This window comes from Callorhinchus milii, unplaced genomic scaffold, assembly GCF_018977255.1.
Source record: "Callorhinchus milii isolate IMCB2004 unplaced genomic scaffold, IMCB_Cmil_1.0 Scaffold57, whole genome shotgun sequence".
NCBI lineage: Eukaryota > Metazoa > Chordata > Chondrichthyes > Chimaeriformes > Callorhinchidae > Callorhinchus > Callorhinchus milii.
Genome location: NW_024704798.1, coordinates 182,827 through 200,629, shown reverse-complemented (window position 1 = coordinate 200,629; position 17,803 = coordinate 182,827). Strand labels below are relative to the sequence as shown.

At 42.8% G+C, this 17,803-nt stretch overlaps 1 non-coding gene across 1 annotated transcript; it reads left to right on the top strand.

Moving 5' to 3' along the window:
* Positions 1-1,578: 1,578 nt before the first annotated feature.
* trnas-gcu lies at positions 1,579-1,652 on the top strand. The gene has a single exon. It is a non-coding gene; the product is annotated as a tRNA-Ser (tRNA).
* Positions 1,653-17,803: the final 16,151 nt, after the last annotated feature.

Genomic DNA, 17,803 nt, shown 5'->3' with positions numbered 1-17,803 from the left:
GTGACAGCACAATATTCTCAGACGTTGCTTATTTCGTGCAACAATTTATACCTGTAAACTTATTTTTTGATTGTTGCAATATTGAGACGTGAAGTTTGCTGACTATTGCTTCTTTTTTTATTTAAATTGGATTCTTCTCGGAATATCAGTGCAGATTCACGTTTTCAAAAGCAGAGAGAGCCAAAGGTGGCGTGGTAGTTGGGGTCGACAGAGGAGAGAGAGAGAGAGATAGTGTGTAAGTCAGAAAGTAAAAAAGTAAGCCAGAAAGAAAGAAGGAAAGAAAGAAAGAAAGAAAAAGAAAGAAAGAAAAAGAAAGAAAGAAAAAGAAAGAAAAGAAAGAAAGAAAGAAAGAGATTATCATGTGAGGATCCGATGATAAGATTGTGTTGGACACTATTCTGTTTTGCAACATCATTCAGGATCTACTGGAGCTCTGTTAACAGTTTCTTTACTTCCATTCAACACGTCACTTAATCCATCATAACAACCATAACAATTTACGTTGAGTATTGTCTTTCATACCGGGAAGAGGACTCACATATATAAAGGACATTTGTGAACTAACGTGATGTTAAAATGCAAGGAATACTATAGGGCAGAATATTAGTTTGTTAATGCAACACACTGCAATATTCAAAGACGTAAATATTCTTTAAAAAATTCCCGCCCCCCCACACACCCCACCACCTCTCCTTTCCTCAGAACAGTACACGTTGCCTTCGTTCCCCCGATTACTGCGCTCCACATTCGACGGACGAGACTTCAGCCAGTGCCCCCCGAGGCTCCGGAAGTGCCTTCCTCACTCCCTTCCCCTCGCTCCCGCCCTTCCCATTTCCAGGTCTCTGCTCAAGACCTTTGTATTCGAGCGCGACTTCGGTCACATTCCCTTCCCTCCCCCTGGCTCGGTCCCGTGATTCATTAGGGTGAAGCCGTCCGGCGTGGAGGGCGCTTGATACATCCAAGTTGTTGTTGTTGTTGTTGTTGTGAGCTGGAGCAGGAGGACATGGAAGCCTGAAACCCACATTGAATACATGGCAAAATAAAAAGGTCTAAAACATGAGAGCATAACATTTTCTGGGCGACAGAATATCAAGGCACACCGAGCTTGCTTTCCACCATCGAGTTTACCTTCCATTCCATTGAGCGACAGAGACTTCTGTTGACACTTTTTGCAAGAAAAGTGCAGCTTTTGATTGATATATTTGCTGTGACAAGCAACTCCTGGTTAATAAGAAACGACAACTACTGTAAGTTAGATATTCAAAGGTAAAATCTGAATGCAAGTAGATGGAAACACTCACCACACTGTGACGTGGGATTGTTTGCTCATCAGGCTTCATGTTCTCCCACAACATACATTTAAATGAAGTACAAATGGCCTTGAAATTTGATATGGATCCAATCAGCAACTAATTTAGGAACAACGGTTTTTGAAGAATAACTTGAAATGTAGGTAGAAATATAACAGTTACGTATTCGCAGATAGCTACCAGTTATTTTATTTAAGCTGTGCTGGAATGCTTTGCATATAAATATTGCGAGAAAGCTGACTCATACTTGAAAAGGTTGTGGACAGAAGTTACTGTGGCGCAATTGGTCAGCGCGTTCGGCTGCTAACCGAAAGGTTGGTGGTTCAAACACACCCAGGGACGGTCCTCTTCTGGAATAAATATATTATTCTTCAATTGCTTCCTAGCACGTGAATTAATTCAAGAAAAACTTGATCGGCTCCGTTGTCTTTATTTTCAAAGTATTTCAACACCCCCCTCACTTGTTCATTGACAAATTGGAACATCTCTTACTTCGTCTTGGAATTCAACGACTTCCTTCCTCCAATGTTCCGGAAGCATTCGGAATTTAAAGAGAAATTACTTGCCGGAAGATATTTAATCGTGTCGATGAATGGCATTGCTGGACCTGGAGGAGTGAAACTAATCTACGCTGGAATCAAAGTGATCGAACGGCCAACGACACAAACGCACTCTGAGGGTATTGGCTCATGAACAAAAACGTTGGCTTCTCGTTTGATCAATGGAAGAAGGAATCATTTTGTTAGCTTCTGCACACAGCTCTTTCTGGTCAGAAATCACATCTGATCTGGACAATGTACAAGCTGAAAAAGATCATTTGATAGCGGTTGGATCCGAGCCCACGTCCGCTTAGAAAATGGAGCCTGTATTCAGCGCCTTAGACAGCTGGGCCACGGTCTACCCTGTTTGTGAAAAATGACGATAATTGAGATTGAGTGCGGTGGAGTAATCGAGCTGGAATTCCAGAAGCTGGTGCCTTGTGAATGAAGGTCGAAAAGGTTGCCTGCACCTACAATACAGGAAACACAAGGAAGGTAATTGTTATCTCAGTGCAGGAGGTGGGCAAGAAACATAGAGAAGGTCAGTGTCAGCTCAGTGCAGGGGGTGGGCAAGAAACGGAGAGATGTTCAGCGTTAGCTCAGTGCAGGAAGTGGGCAGAGACACACAGTGAAGGTCAGTGTTAGCTCAGTGCAGGAGGCGAGAAGACTGCGTATGTAAGCAAACCAGAAAGAGAGGGTGGTGCTGCGGCGTGAAATCCCTGACCTTAAAGCCGACCATTCAAATACTTTCAGTGAGATGTGGGGTGATGGGTGCGCTGTTTCTTGTGTTGAGGTATGGAGTGACAGTTGGGTAAAGTTTGGCAGACATCAAGTCTGGACAGGAGCCAACTTCTTCCGGATTAATATTGGCAAGACAGAGGCACTTCTGGGCTACGATCAGCGCCTCCTCAGCTCAGGCGCTGAAAAGTATCACCTTTCATGGTTGCACACTACACCTCAGGAGCCAATGCGGAACCTCGGAGACCTGTTCTACCATCTGCTGTCCATCAAACCCCACATTGGTGCCGTGACCTGCTCCGCCTTTCCCCACCTCCGCAACATTTCCAGCATCCGCCACTGCCTCTCACCACACACTGCAGTGACCCTTATCATCGCTTTCATCACGTACCGACTTGACTGCATCAACTGTCTGCTCGCTGGACTCCCCAAATCTTCCCTCCATGAGCTGCATGTTATTCAGAACTCTGCAGCTGGTGTCCTCCCCATCCCTCAGAGAATTGAGTTGAGAACCCTCGTGCATACCTTCCATGATATTCCATGATACTGCCCCACAACACTTCTGATGGTCTAATTCCATAACAGCCTGCCCGCTCCCTTTGCCAGGTGGACACCTGCTTCAGTTCCCTTGCAATTTCTGCCTTATCATTGGCGTTCAGGCATTCAGCATATCTGCCCCCTGTCTCCAGAACTATATCCCACAATCCAATCCCTCCACCTTACAATCTATATTGCCACCTGCATATCCCTTCTGAAGTGCGGCTCTTCTGCTACAACTTAGCAAACCTCCCAACCCCTTGCCCTCCAGCTCTCCAGAACCCAACTGGGGCTCGGGCCAAAATCCACTACTTCTGCTACGTACTGGAATGTCTTTCTGACGGAAAGGGTCCTTCACAAATGTAATTTTTTGTTTTGATACGTGTAACTCCATCCCTCTGTTTGTCTGACTACACGTGTTGTGTATATACCTCTGTATATCTATCTGTCTGTGTACGTCTGTCTCTGCCTTTCTTTGACTTTGTATATATCTCTCCGTGTCTCCGTCTGTCTGGCTATGTGTATCTCTCTCCTCATATCGGTTGAAAGGGCATGACATAAATTTTGCAGACTTCACTCCTCTGTTTTGGCCGCCGGTTCACCCAAGCCTGGGCTTCGGCAAACACACTGCCAATCTGAATGTAGGCCAGATGGTGGTGTACAGCGAGTCAGGTCCTGTACCTTCTCCCATCAAATCCACAAGATTGTGATTTGAGGTGGCAGAAAAGACTGTTGTGTCAGAATAATCTCCACAGTTTTCGCTTGATCGGCAATGAATCAACTGTAGAAATGGATCATTGTGTTTGATCATTTCTATTTCTCTCCTTCTGCAGCAAACCTCGTGCCAAAGTGATCCTGTCTCGAGTGTGGTGATGTCTTCCCAAAGGTGTATTCCGCAATCTAGCGGCCCAGTCTGATTTGATGGTGAATTTCCCCATTGAGGGCGAAATGGTCAGGGTGAGGGGTGGGAAGAGAGGGAGCGAGGAGTAGGTAGAGAGTCGAGAGGGGAGCTGAAGGCACGGTCAAATAGAAAGGTCTTGAGACCGGCCTTGAAGGAGGAAAGGGAGGAGGCAAGGCGAAGTCACTGGGGATAGAGTTCCAGAGCCAAGGATTGAGAGGCTGAAGGCCCGGCCACCGATGGTAGGGCGGTTGGGGCGGGGGATGTGGAGCAGATCGGAGCCAGAGGAACGGAGGGTACGGGCAGTTAGGTAGGCGGATATTAGGTTAGAGAGGTAGGAGGGAGCAAGGCCGTGAAAGGCCTTGTAGGTGCAGCAAAGCATTTTCTGCTATTTTGCCTTTCAACTCGAGTAAATAGTTAATAATATACCATGGGAGTATGAATATCAAGGAAGCTGTGACTTCTCCCGCGTGAGCAGTGTCTGATCTTATCGACCTTATGTATATCACGATTCTCCTTTTCGTTCTGAATTTGCAGCTCAAAACGCCGACTCTCAGGCACACACTGGGGGCCAGTCAAGCCCCCAGGAGTTAGTGGACACAAAGCAACGGGATGTGCGACAGTCAGTTATCCTGAGATGAAAGATCGAAGGAAATCCATTATTTCCTGTTTGCTATACCCACAAATTTTGGATTGTAACGGACGGCATATCCGCTGTGTTTCCTTTACAGGATGATTTCAATCAGAAGCTCAAATGACCCAATTCATGTATTTTCTGTACCTGTTCTACCAAACGGACTACATCCTAGTGTTATTGAGTTCGTGTACGCACAAGTTTATTTACGTGGATCCCCTGATTAAATTCAGAGAGGACCTTAAAAGTCGTTTGTTTTCCATTTATTCTAATTGCTAAAGTATTTCATTGCCAAACTTTGCCCTAAACGATGTCTTTTGGGTGAATAGAAATTCATGAAATATTGTCCATCCAACTTGCCAGGACAAGGTCTCTCTTCATTGTCCGTACAACGTACCAGACCAGTCAGAGAAACAGTAAAGCGCCCTCTGCACTGTAAGATTTCGGTAATTTCCCCCCTCTAACTTTGCAGCTGCTTATTGGGCGAAGGGTCGTTGTTGCTGGGTGGCGGTTCTCGATTTGGGAGTTGACAAATGACTAAAAATATCAGAGGTTTCATGTTGAAATCCCGGGTGAGCGCGCATTTTAGTCGCTTTTTCTCCACTATTTTAATGCAACCGTATTTTCAAAATAATACATTATTACATGTGCTGCAGGAGGCTGGTGCTAATTGAAGTAATGGTAATTAAATCTGTTTGGAAAACACTCTAATTCCCGAGACAATATCAGGGTCCCCATAATTCCGAAGCCCGTGTCCTTTCCCACACAAAATACCAGAGCCTATCATCTTCGCTGGGTTCCTTTGCCTCCCCATCCCCATCTGATACAGTTCTGGGTCCCCGTCTTATCTTTAAATGGTCGCAGTCAAAATCTACTCCACCTCTTCGAACCCTATGGACTGGGCCACTCACTTGCCTCTGGAGGCACAGACTTGCTTCATTTCCCAGCTTTATCCAGCCCAACATCAGCGGGCGAGATTTAAATCTTTCTGCAGCTTCATTCCACTGACCATCTGTCTCAATCACTTCCTCCCCATGTCCACGATCAGACTCAAAACCTCACTTTGGACTTTCGGTAACCATACCCTTCCCAGAATGCCTCCAATCCTACCCCTAAAACAAACGCCCAGCCAGTAATATATTATTTAGAATATTATCTCTTGCATTCGAGATAGCACCTTTTCGGGTCTTCGAGCCGTCTCAAAGGACTTCACAGTATATTCTAAAGTGAATTGAACATATATTTTGTGTGCGAAAAGCTGCAGATTATGGCGCGTAGCATTTTTCCCACAACCGTTCGTGTATTGAGTTACGAAAATATTATTAATAATTTTGCTTGAATGAATAATAACCCCGGAAAAGCATTCCACCAATCGACCAGCCACCGGATGCAAACAGAGGCGAATCGAGCAAGGAAACTCGCCCTCTGTTTTGTGCTGCCGGAAATCGATCCCAGGTCTTTCAGCAGCTGTCGTACTCAGCCTCAGAATTTCCTCACAAAGCTATTCCATGGCCTTCCTAATCAACAGCCACTCCCCCTCCCACTCCCAGCTCGGAGTCGAGCTCCATCACTGTCAAGCGCTCTGTGGCGCGACGTTCCATGAGGTGCTCTTTGCAAATGCAAGATATTGGCGTTGTTAAGTTGCTGTTTTTGAAAACATATCTTTTCAAAAAGAAATAAAGATCGCGCTTCACTAATTTTCGTCGACCAATAGGGAGGCGGTCATCGTAGCACATAAAATTGTCAAAGGGAGTTTCATCGCAACATATGGCAGCACATGTTACATATCTGTGACCGCTGTTCAGAGAACTGTATCTGTGTTGGCAAATTTTCAAGTATTTTAACCATATCTTTGTGGAGTCCTGTAGCTCAGTGGTTAGAGCACCAGCATTGTAAGGGAGAGACCTGTTTGTGGGACATTGCTCTGCGCATTTGGCTGCCGCGTTCGCCCACAAATATACAGTCAATTCACTATAGCGTATATACTGTGAACCGCTTTTGGACGTCTGGAAGACGTGAAAAGCGCTGTATCAAATGCAAGGAATATTATTATTATTACTATTATCTTTTTATTATCAATTTGTGAAGCACCTTGGGACGTCAACAAGACTTGATAAGCGCTATATCAAACGCTAGGATGATTATTATTATTATTAAAATTTCAGTGTCCAGCAAAGCCCATGGCCTGCATTGGTTTCCTTTCCGACCAACTGAGTAAAAACAATAAAGGGGCAGAAACTCTTTAGGATGACTGAATCCGCGGAAACTGAGGCAACTGCGACGTGAGTTTGATTGACCTGAGATGAGCGACCTCATTCCTCTGTTGAAATCTCTGTGCGGCGAGAAAAGAGTATTTAAATCTGTTTATTCAAAACTAGCTGTGCCCTTTGGAGCTAAGCTTGAAACGCATGGATCGAGTATGGAAAGTAGATTTCAATAATATGTCTCACAAATCAGTTAGATGCATAAACACCTTCAGCAATACTGCCTTACATGTGTGATGTGAGCTTGTTTAGTTCATAGATCAGACACCCCCCATCGAACATGCCCATGATAATTCCACAAGCTAAACCGTTCCAATGCTCTGTAAATCATGAGTGAATTTAAATATGTTTTTGTCTTATTGGCGGATAGAGAGACAGGAAGCCGTTTCGTCTTTACTAGTATAGATGTATCTTTCTGGAAGAAAGTTTGATTTTCCCTGTCGCTAGTTTGTTGCAGAATACCACGCAAAACGCATTTTTTTGCGGCTTAATCATAAAAAACATAAATATAGCTCATCAACAATGGAAGATCCATTAATAAAAATAAACCAATGAATCGGTTATTGCGGTCTTGCGGACAGGCACATAGACAAACACTGTTTCTTTATTATTATAAATAAAAAGACGGAACCCGAAATCAGAGGAAATAATGTCATCGTTATTTTTTGCTTTATAACTTATTTATTTAATAGAAGGAAAAATAGGTAGAGGTTCTCAATGATTAATTCAACAGGGTTACAACAGCAGGGTTACAATTGATAATATTATAAAATTATTCTGAAGTATAGCATGTCACTTTCGTATTAAATAACTAACAAACGTAAAATATCTTAATTGAAGCAATAATTAAAAGTTTACACATTTCTGATCACAACAACGGGGACAGATTTGAACTGGTGCAGGTGAGAACATTGACCAGAACCATTATATGACACAACACATATTTTTATCAACTTCGAGTTCCAGGATAATCCGTATACCAAATACTATTATAAACATATGGGTGAACAGTGTGTTTTTCTGGTGTAACTTGTGCTCCAGTTTGTCTTCTCCCTTTGTACTATTTAAACCGTTTACTAACTATTTTGAAAGGATATTTGATTGCATTCTTCAGCTCTTCTCTGAATTTGGTCTGGGTGACCGCATAGATGGCTGTGTTTGTGCAGCAACTCAGCAGCTGAAGCATAAAACCTGCTTCTTCAAACATCCTCAAAGGGTTAAAAAAGCCTCTGGACTTGTAGTAAACTTTAACTCTGTATTGTATGTAATGTGCAACAGATGTCACCCACAACAATATAAAACTGAGTGATATAGTGAACAGTAAAATGATGGATTTCTTTCTGTTTTCCATTTGCGGATCATTGCGATGATCAGCGCTGCTGCTGCAGACCCGCAGTTTGGTGCGGACTCGACTCGCCACAAGAATGTGTCTGACGGTCAGAGCGTTGAGCAGCAAAATCAACACGAATGGGAGCAAAGGGACCAAAATCTGTTCAAACCAATAAAATGTAATCCACGCGGGCTGATAGAGAATGTTCAATTTGGCAATGCAGCCCCAGGGCAAGTGATGAATTCTACCGTAAGAGTAGAATGTAAAATATAGGGGAATATTTTCCAAGCAGATTAACGAACTTAAAGTCCCAATAACCACAGACGCTGTTTTCTCAGTGCAGTATTTTTGTTTCAGTTGCTGACAACAAACGGCCACAAAGCGATCAAAGGTGAAGGCCACGGTTAGCCACACAGCAGAGTCCACGGCGGCTGCAGAAACGACATGAATGAAGCTGCAGACAGGAGTGTAGAGCAAATATGAGGTAAGTAAATAAATCTCACCAATCTGTTTCAGGATTACTTCGGAGACAATGACTGACAGATCCGCCGCTGCCATAGCCACCAGGTAGCGGGTGATACATTTGGACAGTCCGCACTTTCCTCGGGAGAGGATCAAAATCGTTAGTAAATTAACTGCAAGAAAAAAAAATAGTTAATTTAATTAGACCCTGACTTGTGGAGTGATATGCTGACGAGTCTGTCAGTAAAAGCACCAGTGAAACAATCATGAATTGAAATTAAGCTTTGCTAACCTATTTTAATAGTGAGTTGTTTATAACAGATTTAAGCCATTAAAAAACGGGACACCAGGCTTGTTCAGTGACAAGTTGAATTTAGTGTATTACTGCGCAGAAAAGGAGAGACCTTCAAGGAGTGCGATAGCTAAAGCAGTGGGTAAGAGCCAATGGCGAGGAGGGGCATTTGAGTAGCATGACATACATATGTGGGGAGGACAAGACTTTGGGGAGAACTTGAGAGAGTTGGGCAAGTGGAGTAAGGAAACTTGCCGAACGTTTACCCTTGCTGGGACACGAACAACGTCCTGTTGCTTGCTTGGAGAGAGTGGTCTAAGTCTTGAGCTACAAGAATCCATTAGTAATTTCCAGCAGTGATTTAACTCACCAGGAATTCCAACTGCTGCAAGAACAGGATAATAAATTTCTTGTACGTTCAGAAGTTTAGATCTTGGTGGCATCTTTCACAGCAGCGACATCTTTTGCAAAGGTAGAGCAGCCCCTTCTGTCCCATTGAGGTAATGCTGTCACATATTTGTAGCCTTTGGGAAACTCCAAGGAGATTGAGAGATGATGTGATCATCGCATTAGTAACAGATGGTGGAACAAACAACTTCAGACACGTCAGCAATATTTTTCAAGTATCATTGTCGTACACTTTTTTCATTGTGCAACTCAAAATCCATTGCACAGAAAAAACTACTAAATAAGGAAAGTTAGACTCAATCCACTAGATTAGCAAATGCTTTTATTTGTGGCCTCCACATTTTATTATGTTCGTGCATGTGACTCATGTTGTAATGTATACAGGTAAAGTAGTTCATACATTAGGTCAATACATAGAGACCAGCAAATGGCCAAATTATAAAACACAATACAGAATAAAATTTGAATAGCGCCTTTCACACCGGATTGCATGTGAAGCCGCTGGAAAAACATTGATTTGGATCTGACTGGGTTTCTTGATCGGGGAGGGTGGAGGGCAGGGCCTGTAAGAGAGTGGACGAAGGCTTTCTGCTGCCCACTTCTAAAGTCTAGAATCAGTGAGGTACATCTGTGATGAACAAGGGAACCTGCCCTGCCAGAGGGAGGGAGGCGCTTCAGCCAGTGCTGGCCCGTTGATTGAGGCGATGTCAGGTTGGAGTCTGATACTTGTGTGCGACAAAAAACCCTCACAAGTGGCCCCAATTAAACGGGTCAACAAGAACAGCAATTTGCATTGGCACAGCATCACTCACACATAGCAATGCTTGATACTGGCGTAGCTCAACGCCGCGGTGGGGAGCGGAAGGGTTCAAACAAGGCATAATGGAATAGTAATATCTTCAGGCTCGACCTGATCAATTGGAGCTAAGGGGCAAGGCGGAATAATAGATGAACGGTGTTTTGGGCACTGATTGCCTGCGTAAATCTGAAGCGTATTGGCCAGTGGTGGAGCAGCTGACATGTAGAAGGCCTGGAAACTTCAGGTCAGTCAGCCTAACACCAGTAGTGGGGAAACTCCTGGAGACTATAATGCGGGAGAGATTAAATCTTCACTTAGAGGAATATGGGTTAATTAGGGGCAGCCAACATGGATTTGTTAAAGGCAAATTTTGCATAACAAATCTAATAGAATTTCTCGATGAGGCAACGGAGAGCATGGATAAAGGTAGTGCAATTAATGTAGTTTATATGGACTTTCAAAACGCATTTGACAAAGTGCACATGAAAGATTTGTAAGAAAGATAGAAGCCAATGATATAAAAGGAACAGTAGCAGCATGGATCCAGAAATGGCTGGAAGACAGAAAGCAGAGTGTTGTGGTGGACGACACAAAGTTAGGTAGGATAGTAAACAGTGAGAAGGATCGGAGCCAACTGCAGGAAGACATAGAAAGAACGGTAAAATGGGCAGACACATGGCAGATGAGTTCCAATGTGGAGAAATGTGAAGTAATGCATTTTGGTGGAAAGAATGAAGGGAGGCAATATCGGTTGAGTAATTCAATCTTAAGGGGGTTAATGAACATAGAGACCAAGGGGTCCAGCTAAATTAATCTTTGAAGTTGGCAGGACAGGTAGATAAAGCTGTAAAAGGGTATATATTATAATAGGTTTTATATATAGCGGCAGGGAGTGCAAGAGTCAGGAGGTTATGATTATCGTGTACAAAACACTTGTTAGGCCTCAGTTGAACCCTGTGCCGAGTACTGGGCACCACACTACATGAAGGATGTCAACGCATTGGAAAGGGTGCAGAGGAGATTTGCAAAGAATGGTAACAGGAATGATGGACCTAGATTATGAGGAGAGGCTAAAGAGTCAGGGATTATTGACATTGGAGCAGAGAAGGTTACGAGGATTCCTAATAGAGGTCTTTAAAATCATGAGGGGATTTGACAGGTTAGAAAGGGAAAAACCGTTTCCACTGGTGGGTGTGACGGTGATTCGAGGTCACAAAATCGAAATAGTCTCCAAATGAAAGAAAGGGGAGGTGAGAAGAATGTTTTTCATGCGGAGAGTTGTTCGAATCTGTGAGGCACTGCCTGAAATGGTGGTCGATGCCGATTCGATAACAACTTTCAAAAACGCGGTGGACGGGTATTTGAGGAGGTCGGGTTTGCAGAGTTATGGGGAAAGGGCTGGGGAGTGGGACTGACATTCATTGCTCTATTCAAAGAGCCTTCACAAACTCGATGGGCCGAATGGCTTCTTTTTGTGCTGTACGATTCTATGATCCTTATACTCAGGTGATCAATCCATTCCTGTTGTCCGGCAAGCGACGGTAGCCAATATCAGTGGCTGTTTCGCAACTTGAAATGGAAAAGTAGATATATGTGTCTTCCTCATGGATGTGGATATTGACTTCAAGACTGTAAATGATGCTAAGAATTGGAAGGATGCAAAGGCGGAGGGAAGGAATGCGATCAAAAAGGATGGACTGTTCCTGTGTCAAAAGAATCAAACAAGAAAACGAGGCCATGGGCATTCTAGCAAAGTGAAGAGGACATAATTAATTTGTGCTTGCATATCGTCTAATGCTTGGGATGAAAGATTCCAGGAGATGTTGACATCTCCCACCAAATATTAATTTTAATAATCCGTGCGTTTGACATAGCGTCTTATCACGTCCCAGCGACGTCTTCAAGCGCTTCACAGAACGCATTGTAAAGCTGATTGACTGTATGTTTTTTGTGCGAAGCTCGGCAATCAATTGCACACAGCAATGTCCCACAAACAGTTGTGGATTGAGTGACCGATTTGTTACTTTCATTTTTTGGGAGGATTTGTTTCCACTGGAAAAGAGATCCGTCAATGGACTAACAGGCTGGTACCTCTTTAGGGTTTGGTAAGGAGAGGCTTGTGGAAGAAGGAAATTTGCAACTGTTTCACCCTGCCGGAATCGAACTTGTTTCTCTTGCTTGTGAGGCGCGTGCTCATATCAGTCATCTAATTCCAACCACCAACAGACTGTTGGTTATTGGAAATTGTCGATGAATGGCATGGTCATAGAATAAACTTTCGAAAATGGCGATGAATATTGGAGAGATAGCCTTAGTTGATGCAATTGTGCTGAAGAACTTCCAACATAAGAGCATGAATTTTGTGATTGGAGTAAATAAGATATAAATAAGAGTCGCAGGAAAGATTCATCAATCGATGACTGAAAAAAAGGGTCAAATTATTATTCAAACTGATGCTGAGAAAACTTAAAAGGGCTGTGTGCTTACAACCATGTCTTTCAGCTCTCTATTCACAAGTTTCTGCTCAAATGATGTCCATTAATGATGACCACCTGGTTGTTGCTTGTTGCTTGGAAATACCTGTAATTTACATCAATTATCTACGTTTCCCAATTTTGCACAGGAAGCTCATGTACAGGTACTGACGTTAGAATGTTGACTGTCTGCTACGTATAATCTGATTAAACGTTTGATTTATACGTATGCCGTGTCAAACAGTACATAATATCTGCCGAATATTAATCTGAATTCATTTGAATCTCAGAATACTGTTGCGCAATATTCGGTAACACCACAGTATGGTGAATCCACTACAATAAAATAAAGCTCGATCACAAGACACAAAAAGCCGAAAGGTTAGAGAACACTGTGACAGTCGGTATTGCAGTGCTTCAGGAATTCCACTGTGAACTTACATTGCCAAAACAATCAATGGTGCTGCAGTCCTCAAATTCCTTTTGAAGTTGCCTCAAACTCCACGGTAATGATGTTGATGAAGACACCGGATTTTAGTCAAAAATAAAAACATATTGTATTGAAATAGCGACTTTCTCTATGGAAGCACGTTACAAATGCACAGACTGTCGAGGATTGTCTCCAAGCCGAGGCTGCTGGGGCCAAGGTGGTATCTGCTGTAGGACTGCAATGACAGAAGGCACAGTGATACAGGAAGGTCTGGACACATGAGGGTAAGGGGATGGCAAATGCAAGAGAAAACAAAATGAAGCTCCAGAGAGAGGGGCAGATGGGCTGAAAGATGGACACTTAATTTTGTGTTAGATTGGACAGGGCAACGCGATGCATGCCATAATCAATCGAAGCAATCCTCACATCTGTGTCACTTGGAGACTTGTAACTCAATGGCTGCAGTGCTCGCCTCGCAGTCGAGAGAACAGCATTCGATTCCCGGCTGGGCAAAACCTTTCGCAAGTTTCCTTACTCCAAACGCCCGATCATAATCCCTCAAGAAAAGAAAATGAATATATAGTCACTGAAATCCACGACTGTTTGTTGGATACTGCTGAACTTATTTGGGTAGTGCAAATATACCCATATATACAGTCAATTCACTTTTCAGTAAATTCTCTGAAGTGTTGACGTCCAGAAGACACGAAAAGCGCTATAAAAAATGCATGGATTATTATTTGCATTATTATTTAACATGTATCATTGCTGAAACATTTACGTTGAATAGTATTTAATGCAGGTGCTATTAAAGTATAGTACTCAGTGTCTTATTAAAATTCTTCGTGAAATAAATCATTTTCTGCCTTTGTTTTTGATGTCGATACGTTAGTGTGTAACTGACTGGCAAACACGAGTGAAGGTAGTTTGCAATGAAGCGATGCTCAGACGAGGCGGGTTTTATTTTATTTTTGGAAGTTTATCATTGAAGAACCATTCGAGTGCAACAAACCAGAATGTGTACATCGTGCCTTTCAAAATAATTTTAATAATCCTTACATATACAATGCAAGTAATGTTGGGAGGAGGACTGAAATCGCTTGGCAGCACATATTGTAAACGTACTAGGAATTGCATGCATCCCAGATCTACATGGAAAACACAATCTCAGAATATATCTTGTATCCCTAATTCCGTTGAGCTGCAGCCGCATGTTCGCAGGAGTGCTACGAGCACTCAGTTTAATATTCCAAAGCTTGTCAATGAATGCACTGTTTGGTAAGTTTCTTGCCGAACACAGACAAATCTATGCGTTAGGGCTTTACCTTAGTTTCTGCAACATCGACCGTCTCGATCCAATTCAGCTCTTGGTGTCCACGCTAGTTTCCACTCACCAAGGAGGTAAACTGCTGTTAACTCACAGGACGTCAGCCAGAAAGTGTTCTGAAACATCCCACGAAGGATTACCACAAACACTTGTCGGAAAAAAAAACAACGTGAACACAACAACAACAACATTACATTTCTAGAGCGCCTTTGAAGTCAGGAGGATGTCCCAAAGACGTGAACAGTCTTGTATGGGGACCCGAGCATGAGGAAGGGTTGGCGTAAGGGTGAGGGAAGGCTGAGAGGTGGGAGTACAACCAAAGTGCACGGTCGAAGAGAAGGGTCTTGAGACCTGCCTTGAAGGAGGTAAAGGAGGAAACGAGGCGAGGGCATCGTTGGATGGAGTTCCAGAGTGTGGGGGCAGAGAGGCTGAAAGCCCGGCAACGGATGTGAGGGCGGGTCGCGGGGGAGACATGGAGCAGAACAGAGCCCCCTGAACGGAGGGAGTGGGCAGGTTGGTAGGGGGTCAGCAGTTCAGTGAGGTAGGAGGGGGCAAGGCCATGGATGGCCTTCAAGGTGAGGACGAGGATCTTCAACAAATCAGCTGCGTCAAAGTCACCATACAATTTCCGACGCTCAGCTTTTGGTTCAATTGGACACAGCAGTTTGTAACGGTTTTGCGTTGACACGTTGAATCAAAGACAACTTTAATTTCCAATGAAGGAACAGCTGAGGCAGCTTTTAGTCCACAAGGTTGGAATCAAGGGGGATGATTTTGTTCGTGATAGATTTTAATAAAGCATCTGCATGATTGCTTATGACATAGTGAATTAGACCAGGATTGATTGTATACAATTAATTCATCAAAAAANCGCAACATTTATTGAATCATTCCCGAAAAGATTAATCCTCTTCAGATAATAAGCTCTGTTCTTACTGAGCAACACTCCCTTTCTTTCAGCAAAACACCACCTTTGTATACAATTAGCGAAATTTCAAATGCCGACTGCTGATTCAAAGGGCTTTTTTCCGATTGCGTTGATACGCGCCATTTGTCCATCGACTCAAATGCTGAGGCTCTGGGATTGCTGCACGCGAGGAGTTTTGGGTGTAATGGACAGTACTGATCTGATTAACTGAATTTGTCATCTTACATTATTGATATTACTGTAGAATTTATAAATAATACATTAAATAATCATTTTTTTAAAGATCATTTATTCTAAAGAAACACGGGTAAACTCGCCCTCAAGAAAGAAATTAAGAACTTGTAACGCTGTTGAATTTATCGTTGCCAAATTAACCGAATTTCTACCTTATATTTTAGATACTACTGTAGAATTAATACATAATATGTTGAATAATCAAATTTAATTGAGATAATTTATTCCAAAATAAATGTTGGTGCCATGGCTGAAATGGTAACAACAACAACAACAACAAAAAAATTACATTCCCATCGGGAGGAAGTTCCAAGTCGCTGGATAGTCAGGAGTCAGGACTCGAGCATGGGGGAGGGATGGGATATGGGTTGGGAAGGAAGGAAGGGAGTTGGGAGGGCAACCGAAGGCACGATCGAAGAAAAGGATCTTGAGACCGGCCATGAAGGTACATCACAATCTTCAATGAGAGTTAGACAGAAATTATTGTATATTTATATACTCAGCGTTACTTCTGTTTCTTTATAAAAAAAATAATTCCAGTTTTAGTTGCGCCGATAAAAAATGTCAATTCATGTTTCAATGGTTTAATGGGTTGACCAAAATTCTCAGGAATCTGGGATGGTTCCCATTTACTTGAAGGTCGAAAAAGTAACGCTGATTTTTAAGAAGGGAGGAGACAAAAAAATGGAGAACGCTTGTCTGACATCAGTGGTCGGGAAAATTAGTGGCATCATCGATGGGCATTTAGAAAATCAAAACATGATTAGGCAATGTCAGTATGGCTTTACGAAAGGGAAATCGTATTACATTTTTTTTTAGAGATGTTCGAGAATGCAACTAGCAAGTTGGATAGTGGGAAACAAGTAGGTGTGGTGTATTTGGATTTACAGAAGTCATTCGATAAGGTGCCGCATAATAGATTGCTGCAGAAGATGAGAGCTCATGGAATTAAAGGTGATTTACGAGCATGGATTGGAGAGTGGTCCACAGGAAGAAAACGACGAGTAGAGATAAATGTCTACTTCTCAGATTGGCAGGATGTGACTAGTGATATATGGCCCACCAAGGACATCGGGATGATTGATCATTTATTATTGTTTGGTTTTGAGATTATTTTAGTCTGTGTGGTGTAAGGAAACTTGCCCGAGGTTTCGCCCTCTGCCTGGAATTGAACTCAGGTCTCTCACTTGCAAAGCGAGTGCTCTAACCACTGAGCTACAGAACGTATTTGCATCTAATTTCGAGGATGATTCGAAGATAAGTGGGAGACCAAGCTATGAGGCTGACACACGAAGAATGCAAAAGGAAATAGAAAGTCGAGGTGAGTGGGCAAGAAGATGGCAGACGGAGAATAGGGGAAGAGATTTGGAGTGTTAATGTTCAGAGGGATTTTCGTGTCCTTGTACAACAATCACAGAAAGTTAGTATGCAGGTACAGCAAGCAATTAGAAAGGCTGATAGCATGTCAGCTTTTATGAAAAATTGGCTAGAGGACAAGAGTAGGGAATACTTTCTACAATGGTATACGGTCCAGGTGAGACCGCATCTAGAATATTGTGTGCAGTTTTGGTCTACTTATCTAAGAAAGGAATACACTCGCCTTAGAGGGGGTACAACACTGGTTCAATAGGTTGTTTCCTGGGTGAGGGAGTTGCCTACGAGGATATGTTGACTAGGCCTATGTTCTCTAGAACACAGAAGAATTAGAGGTGATCTTATGGAAACCTACAAGATTTTTAAGGATCTTGACAGTGCAGATATATCATACGACTCTTTTCCTGGTTGGAGAACCTAAAATGGAGTGTGATAGTATCCGAAATAAATATCGTCCAGTTAGAACAGATTTGAGAAAATATTTCTTCATTCAGAGTTTAGTGAATTTATGGAATTTACTAACCAAGAAAGCTGAAGGTGCTCAGTCATTGAACATATTGAACTCTTACATCGATAGATTTTTACAAGTTATTGGGATTAAGGGATATGGGAATAGGGCGGGTAAACAGAACTAGGTTGCAATATGAGCCATGATCTTATCAAATGGCGGGTCAGGCTCGATCGGCCGAATCGCCAACTCATGCTACTATTTCTTATGTTCATAAGTTATTGTGTTCTAACGAGCAATGGGAAGATTCGGACCTGCGTCTGCTTCCAGCTGCCCCGACACACAAGATGCGCCCCCAATAACCGTAATCGTATGTC